General features: G+C 43.3%; 1 non-coding gene across 1 annotated transcript; it reads right to left on the bottom strand.

The window, feature by feature from the left end:
- Positions 1–7,091: 7,091 nt before the first annotated feature.
- On the bottom strand, positions 7,092–7,164 carry TRNAF-GAA. Its single transcript has one exon. It is a non-coding gene; the product is annotated as a tRNA-Phe (tRNA).
- Positions 7,165–8,657: the final 1,493 nt, after the last annotated feature.

Here is an 8,657-nt window from a genome sequence, read left to right as displayed (position 1 = left end):
GCAATGGTGTACCTTGTGCTGCTGGCGCTATCTCTCTGCCCACAACACGTTTCCTTGTCAGCTGCCTTCCTTCTTGCTGCTGCTCTGGATGGCATGGCTGACCTCGCAAACCAACCAGAGCTGCTTCTCACCTTGCTGCCTCTGGTCTCCTAGTAGCTGAGCGAGTGGTGGGCCAGTGGCAGGTGGCCTGTTCTATAGGGCCCGCAGCAAAGGCGGAGCAGTGGTGGCCATTGTGACCTCAGCAAGTCTCTGTGATGGAGTGGCCCATGAGTGGCCAAAGGCGGCTGTGTTGGGAGCGGCCTGGGAGATGTCCTCATGTGGAGGAAGAAGGATGGCTGGGGGGCTGAGGGACCCTTTTCTGGGGCTGGCTCCTCCGGGCCAGTTGGCTTGCCTGATAGAAAGGCAGCCTCTTGACCACAGGGACTGCCCTGTACCTCCTGTGTTCCATACAACGTTTTCCATCTCAGGCTCTAGCCTCTCATCAGTGTAACATAGAATCACAGAAACATTAAGGTCAGAAAACACCTCCAAGATCATCTGGTCCAACCACACCCCTACCACCAATGCCAACCAATAACCCATGTCCCCAGGCACCACGTCCAACCTTTCCTTGAACACCCCCAGGGACGGTGACTCCACCACCTTCCTGTATAGCCCATTCCAATGCTGGACTGCTCTTTCTTATCTATTATATGTTATTAATATTATATATTATCTAACATCTATTATCTAATAATAATAATTTTATTAATATTAATTCAATAAATATTATTAGTATTTAATCTGTTTTCTGATATCCAATTGACGTCACTGAGATTTACTACTTCTAAAATGAAAATTCTGCTTTATGTAGATACTTGAAAACTTAGTAAACCTGGGGGGAAAAAATGTGTTCTTTGAAACAGAAAATAATTCACTTAAATTTCACCAAGCAGGGTTGGAAGTGGGACTGGATCAAGTCCTCGTGGGACTGGGGTGCTGGGAGCTGTGCCAGGGTTTTGTACAAGCCAATAAATGCCAGCTTGGCAAAACCCACTGCCACTCCTGGCAGCAGGTGCTGGGCACAAATATTGCTGGAAATCGGGGTGGTTTTTAGTCTCCAGTGCAAGAGTGGAAAGAGTAAAGGGAGACGAGCACAAGGAGGGACAGGAGGGCTAATCCTGCTGGGTGTATCAGCAACACCACCCAAGCTGATGGTTTTTACTCCACCATGGACCAGTTTACTCTGATCACTGGGAAAAGGGGGTCTCAGAAGGACCCAGGTGCTGGGACCAGCCTGGCCAAAAGCACAGGAGGGCACTGCAGCCCCAAGGGCATCACTGCAGGGAAAGGTGCCTTAGCACCATGCTCCATCAGCACGGGGATGAATCCTCAGCCTGTTCACAGTCATAGGACTTCTCATCTTCACCCTGCATCTCGCAGAGTGCAGGCTGGAGCCCCAGAGAGATGGGGATGTGGAGAAATTGGTATTCAGCATCTGCTCTGAGCTGATACAAGTGCAGCACACGAGCTCTCAGTCACTGTGGGGTCTGCCTGAGCTGAGTTACCTGGGAGAGTGGTCTGAGTGTTCTTCAATAAAATAGAAATAAAGCTCACAAGTTCTCAAAATGCAAGAAAGGAGAAATTAAAGGGTTGAAAAAAAGAAAAATTGTACATATATGGTATAAAGGAGCATCGAGTAGCTTGTGAACCTGTAGCACTCAGCCAATGAGGAAACAGGGGAGGTGATCAGGCATCGGGTAATAGGGAATAAAAGGTTAGGATTTGTTTACAAAAATGTGCTGCTGATTATCAGGACGCCTGCCATTGCAATCACGAATAAAATAGCTTCACAGAAGATCCTGTTTGAAGATAATTGAAGAAAATTGACTGAAGAAAATTATTTGAGATTTTTCTCACAAGGAGGACAGATATTTTCACAATGAGAGCCCACCTCTCCACTCTCCTTCCCTTCTTCCACATTTATTGCTGAGTGTGACACCATATGGTATGGAATATCCCTTTGGTTGCTATAGGTCAGCTGCCCTGGTGATGTTCCTTCCTCACCTCTTGCCCACCACCAGCCTGCTGGCTCTGGAGGGGTTAGAGGGAGTCCTGATGCTGTGCCAGTAGTGCTCAGCAGTAGACACAACACTGGTGTGATTGCTACCAGTGCTGTTCTAACTACACACGCAGCACTGTATGAGCTGCTGCAGGGGAAGTTAACTCCATCCCAGCCAGACCCAGTAGACTTGGGCTCAGCCCTAAGTTGGTGCTTCACAGATCTTCCTAAAGGATCAAGACTTAGAGGTTGGAGATGGAGCAATATTTCTGGGGACTGTCTCATGGTAACTGATGACATTGTGTCAACTGTGTGCAGTGAATAAGTTATCATAGAAGTTATCACAGATTATATTTTATTTTCACAGATTATTCCTATAAGGGCAATCAACATCCCTGCCTAAGGGTACAGACATCCCCAAAGCCATCTAAGATACTCCACACTTAGTTTTATCTGACCCAGAGCAATGTTAATCCATTTTCTGAATGATCTGTTCAGGGATATCTGTGATTAAGACTAGTGTGCATGATTTGCCAGAGGTTGACAGAAAAACTGCCTTCTGGAAAATATAAGTAGCACCCGCTTCCCCAGATTGTTTACTACTGTTGTTTAGCAGAGATTAGCACTGTGGAAAGGAGATATATAGCTCTACCTGCATTATACGTGCCACTAGAAGTTGATTTGTCAAGAGCCCAGCTCCTTGACTGCTAAGTACTGCTAAATGCTTGGGATGTAGCACAGATTTAGGGGACCTCACAACAGCTCAATAACTGTTTCCTTGTCCAAAACAGACTCTTTCTGGAAGTGGTTTTTGGAACCATCACAGTGAAGATGTCAGTCCCCATTACAGCTCAAGGGAAAGATGTGGATGACCTCCAGACTACTGATAGTGAATTTGGGCATCCTTCAAGCTCACCAGTTAGTGCTGGGACAGTTAACTAATCCTGCTTTTAAGGAATCGATAGCATTGGTTTGCTGGTGAACTCCGGACAGAATAGTGTCATTAGTAGAATACCTTATCAACCTCGTGTAGGATAAAATTCTGATACCTGCAGCATGAGAAGCACTCGTATTCACTCACAAAATATTACTGCTCTAAGTGCTCCCTGACATGCTACTGTGGATACCCTCAAGGGCTGCAAATCTCCAGACCTTGTTGCCCATATCTCCTGGGTTCCATTCCCCCAAGTTTATCAACACAAAACCTGGGACTGTGGGAGCTGGTGACTGAATTAGCTGATGGTTTCTTCAGTGTCCTCGTCTGCAGGAGCATCTGGCGGTGATTTCTGTTTGCACATGGCTTGCTGCCTGAATTAGGCTTATTGTGATTTATGTAAACACAGCATTGAGACAGTTTGCCAGCTAGTGCGGGGAAATGGCTAATCAGTTTTGCTTCAGGAAATCAGACCCAGGGGAGGCCTGGGATCTCCTCTCTTCCTCCAATCTTTGAGTTTTGCAAACAACTCCGTCCAGAGAGTGACTGCATCTGCAGTAGGCAGAAAGCAATCCAGCACAGCAACTCTGCATTTGCCAAGGTCAGCATAAGTCCATTGATTAGCAAGTGGCCAGCACACACTCATCTGGTACAGGTGAGAAGGATAGGTTTTGAATTAATGAGCTGGACTTGGATGCACAAGCCTGGGTTTTGTCCAGAGAAAGGTTACAATTTAACTTATATACTGCCCTGGGGCAGCACAATGTACTTGAGGTGTCTCCATATGTTGTGTTTTGTTGTTGTTGTTGTTGTTGTTGTTGTTTTTCTCATAATTCTAATTTTAGCCAAATTGCTTCATTACTGGAGGTCTCAGTTTGCCCATCAGTTTCACATCAAGGAACAGTGGCTTGCTACCAAAACCAGGGAGCTGTGAGATTCCCTCCACAGGCTCGCACATACTGAAATCCTTAGACAGAAAAGTCTATCAGGGGGCAATATAATGCTTATCATTTTTAAATTCAGGAAGGTAATACAGAAAATAAAGCAAAAGGAAAACTAAGCTGGAGATGATACTGATCTTTTGTATAGAGCTCCATGCGTCATCGCTCCTTCCTCCCCCTCTTTCTGCCCCTGCTACAGCTGCAGCCACGGAGATTTATGGATGCATGCAATCTAATTTGCTTTGTGTTTCGTCTGGAGAAAGGCACAGCTGTACAGAGCTACTTTGTCAAGAAAATGTCACATTGCACTTAATTGCCCGATAAAGAATGGCAAGTCAAAAACAATATAGATAACATGCTCAACTTTTTTTTTTTTTTTTTTTAAATATATATTTTAAATTTGCTAGTGCTTGGGTTTAAAGCAGAGACAGTCATTGTGTGATTCTCAGTAATAAATTTTCGCCTGAAAAAGGACCCAATAAAAGACTACCTCTTCCACACGCTTTCCCTTCACATCATGATAATAAGTTGAGTAGACTCTCTTTTTACTAAAACATCTGCTTTGTGTTTTGATGGGTAAGAAGAAATACACATAAAAATTAATTTGAACTGTAATCAATTGATTAATGGGTTCAGCAAAAACACTGTATTCTCTCCCATTCATTCCAGGGCCACTGTTCCACAGCAGTTAAAGAGCTCTATGGAGTCTGCAAAAGCAGGAGTTTAGGTTTAGTCCCTGTTGTAGACAGTTCTGAAGGTGATACAGTTGGACAGAGAAGACCACCCAAATAGAGAGAAGTCTGTGCCTGTGTGGGATTTGTCATCATTGCCTTTGCCTCAGAAGTTGCTCCTGTGATAGGACATGTGTGAGATGAACTTCTTGAGAGATGCCCTGAGGGCACAGGTTTTGACTTCAGGGTATATTAGCACCAGAAATCTCTCAGTAAGAAAATTAGATTGTTATCAGAAATCCCTCTCTAGTAACCATCACATCCTTTAGAAAGGGGGAAACACACACACATGAACACACATCATGTCTCTTTTATTTTTCTATAAGAATCTTCCATACGAAATCACCTATTTTTCCCTCTATGTCACCATCAAGGTAAGTGGACTCAGAGCAGAAGATTTCATGGTCCGCTTGAACCTACTTAGCATGGGTAAGAAGCTAGCATTTCTCCTGACAACCTCTGAGACCAGAACCAGTCAGTGTTACACCTGGAACCATCCACATGCTTCAGCCCATGGACCAACCACCTGGGTTTAAGTCAAGCTCTCTTCAGGACAAATCAAACACCAGGCTTCAGACTTACATTCCTGGAAACAAACAAAACACCTTAAACCTTCCAAAAGTACATTTCAATAACACATTCTGGGCATTTAAAATAATTTGTTACTACTTTTTCAACTCTTGCTGCATGCATAGGATCTGTGTACTTGTGGGCTATTGAATATGGCAATATTCATCACTCAGGTTGACAGCTGCTGGGAGAAACGTACTGAGGAAGAAGCATTTTATGCATGCCATTTTTTTTATATTCTTCCTTTGGAATCTCTGATTAGCTCCGGGAAGGGGGAGGCGTGCATTTGTTCTCTCACAGGTTTTCTATCTGCCTGGGAGCAGAGTGAGTTACCTTCACTACTGGAATTCTCCATATTTGTATTCTGTTCCTAGTATTTTTATAAATCCTGCTATGTTCCCAGTCTCAGCAACAAAAGCAGGCCCCTGGTTCACTAAATTGCTTTCTTTTCATTGATTCACTTTCATCTGACCACTTTCTAGCCATGAGGAATATCCCATTATTCTCATACCATAATAATTAGATGTAATTATTATAATGCCAGCTGCAGTAGCACCTCAGGGTCAACACCCAGTTTGATTTTCTCTGTTGGTTTGGACATACACAAAGAGAGACTGGGAAATATAATCAGAGTAATCATTTCTGGTTGCTAGGCAAATAATTTTTTTCCAGAACTGCTGGTTTCTGCTGTTCATACACCATCTAAGTGCCCATGTTTGCAAACAGTAAACAGCAAACTGGAGGAGGAGCTGTTTGAGGGTCTCCCTGACTGTGTCCTCCATCAATCAGTTGGTACAGCACTCTCAAGGGAAGTGGTGGCAGAGTTTTAGATGGGTTTTGAGTTCTTTTGAAAAGCAGAGGTAAACTTAATTCTTCCCTTTTTGCACAACTTGGCAGATTGCAGTAGAAACCTAGAGGGCATTTGTGCCTGCAACCACAGCATCCCCCAGACCAATGTTGATTTCTCTTCAGCCAACACAGCTGGTACCAGGAGACCTCTTTCCTTTATACAGACATTTATAAGCCATGCCCTAACAATGTCTTATCTCCTGTCTCAAGTCCCATATTCTCTATCATGATAAAATACTGGCTTTTAGATTTCCTTAGCACTGGTGCAGCTGAATGGTTTGAAGAGGGGTACATGGACAGATATCTTTTCCTGGTCTAACCCCGACTCCTTAACAGTTTTTATTTATTTATTTTTTATTTTTTCCAAAGTCAGATTGGCATGGCTTTGCAAAGCTTACCTGTGCATGGATGTACGTTTACCACAAGCCAGACCAACTTGCAAGGCAGACATGGCAAAAATCCTATTTGGGGCAGTACTGAACCCATATTTCAGGTGAAAATTTGGGTTTCTTTTAACGTCACATCTTTGGGTCCCAAGTTCTGTCTTATTTCAGAGTCATGGACTGGTTGAAGTCATCTGCTACAATCCACAGCTCAAGCAGGGGCACCTACAGCACATTACCCAGCTCCATGACCAAGTGGCTTTTGAAGATCTCCAAGGAGGACACTCCACAACCTCTCTTCTGTGTACCTGTGCCAGTGCTCCATCACCCACACAGCACAGAAGTGCTGCCTGATATGTAGGCAAAATCTGTCCTCCAGTTTTTGCCATTGCCTCTTGTCCTGGCACTGGGCACCACTGGCAAGACCCCGGCCCCATTCTCTCTGCATCTCCCTGCAGTTATTTTTAGACATGGATGAGTTCCCCTTAGGCCCTCTTCTTCTCCAGGCTGAGCAGCCCCAGATCTTTCAGACTTTCAGCATCTTCCTGCCTGTTTGTTGGACTCTCTCCAATATCTGCATGGCAAATCTGTCTTGTACTGGCAAGCCAGAAGAGGAAACCCCAAAATTTCTTGAAAAAACACTGCTGAAGCCCGGGATTGAACCAGGGACCTTTAGATCTTCAGTCTAACGCTCTCCCAGCTGAGCTACTTCAGCCCTGCCTTGGAGTGAGTAGTCACCAACCTGATGCAATATAATTAATTTTCAGAGCTTTACCATTCAGCACACTACTTGCTAAGCAAAGTATAAACATCAACTTCTCAGATTCTCTGTGGGTCACTCTCTTCCTTCTGGCATCTGATCTCCTCTGGTACTCTCTAGAACAGGAGAAAGATGAAATAATGGCAAGCAACAGCTTCAGCACTTGGCTCCCTTTCATGACAGCACAAGGGAGGAGCCAAGGCACATGCTTCAGCTGTGAAAGTTGGAGCTCTGAATGCTGACAGATCCTTCTCACCTGTCTTCACTTTCCACCCATCTCTTAGGATCCTGCTATTTATTCCAATAATAATCTTCTTGGAAAATTTCTCCCTTTCTAACATTACCTTCTTGAACTAGGTAGCTCACATGGAGAAGAAACCCAGAAGAAGAAACCCAGTTGCACTAACCTCAAGTTAAAGTTTATGTAATTGCAAGCTGGGACTAAGAAATATCCCACATTCCCACTTCAGAGAGGACTGTACACAGGGAATTGCTATACTTGTCAAATTTAGAGTGAGTTTACAAAATCTGGCAAAAATTTTATCATGATGGCCATGCAATACAGTCAAGATTGGCAGTCTTAACACTTGCATTTTAAAAGCAAGAAGAAATGAAGAAGTTAATAAGAAAAATTGAGTGGTGACAGGTAGTTGTAGAGGTAAAAGTTGGCCCTGGCAGAGGTATTTGCTTCCTTGCTCTTTGCAGATCTGCAGCAGGTCCTGAAGTAAGCCATTTTGTTTGTCTTCATGTCTTTTATGTTATACCATCTGTAGTCTCTAAGTAAGGAAGAGCAGTTTTCAGTAATTCCTACAACTAGGGTTTCTATCTTTTATCTTTTTTTTTTTTTTTTTTAATGTATTTCACACTACACCTAGCCCCGTTCCCTTCTTGCCAAGTCAAACTGCATTTGATAAAATATCTTGAAGGACATTAACTATTTCTTTAAAGACAGCAAGAAATGGAGATTCTACCTCTTCCTTAGATGCTTCACCCAAATATTTTATCAGGCTCATGGTTCAACCTGGTTTTATTTCCAGGGAAAATGTATAAGGCAGCACTCCCACACACTAGTTCTTGTTATGTTCTCCATCAAAAGAGAAAAAATGATAGTGAAGGAAATGTCTGTTTGTAGCAGTTAGGTCACATCTTTCTCATAATATCATGATAAATAATCAAGTGACTTTGGTCATTCACCACGGGACATTTTCTCCAGTCATTAGAACCACATTCCTCAGTTACTGTTTTGTTGTTGTTGTGTTTGTTTCTTTTTTTTCTTTGTTTGTGTTTCATTTTTGTGATTTTTTTCTTTTTTTCTTTTCTCTTCTCTTCTCTTCTCTTCTCTTCTCTTCTCTTCTCTTCTCTTCTCTTCTCTTCTCTTCTCTTCTCTTCTCTTCTCTTCTCTTCTCTTCTCTTCTCTTCTCTTCTCTTCTCTTCTCTTCTCTTCTCTT

Source organism: Oxyura jamaicensis, chromosome 2 (assembly GCF_011077185.1).
Source record: "Oxyura jamaicensis isolate SHBP4307 breed ruddy duck chromosome 2, BPBGC_Ojam_1.0, whole genome shotgun sequence".
In the NCBI taxonomy this organism is placed as follows: Eukaryota; Metazoa; Chordata; class Aves; order Anseriformes; family Anatidae; genus Oxyura; species Oxyura jamaicensis.
The sequence above is the reverse complement of the archived record's forward strand: the minus strand, read 5'-3'. Positions and strand labels throughout refer to the sequence as shown.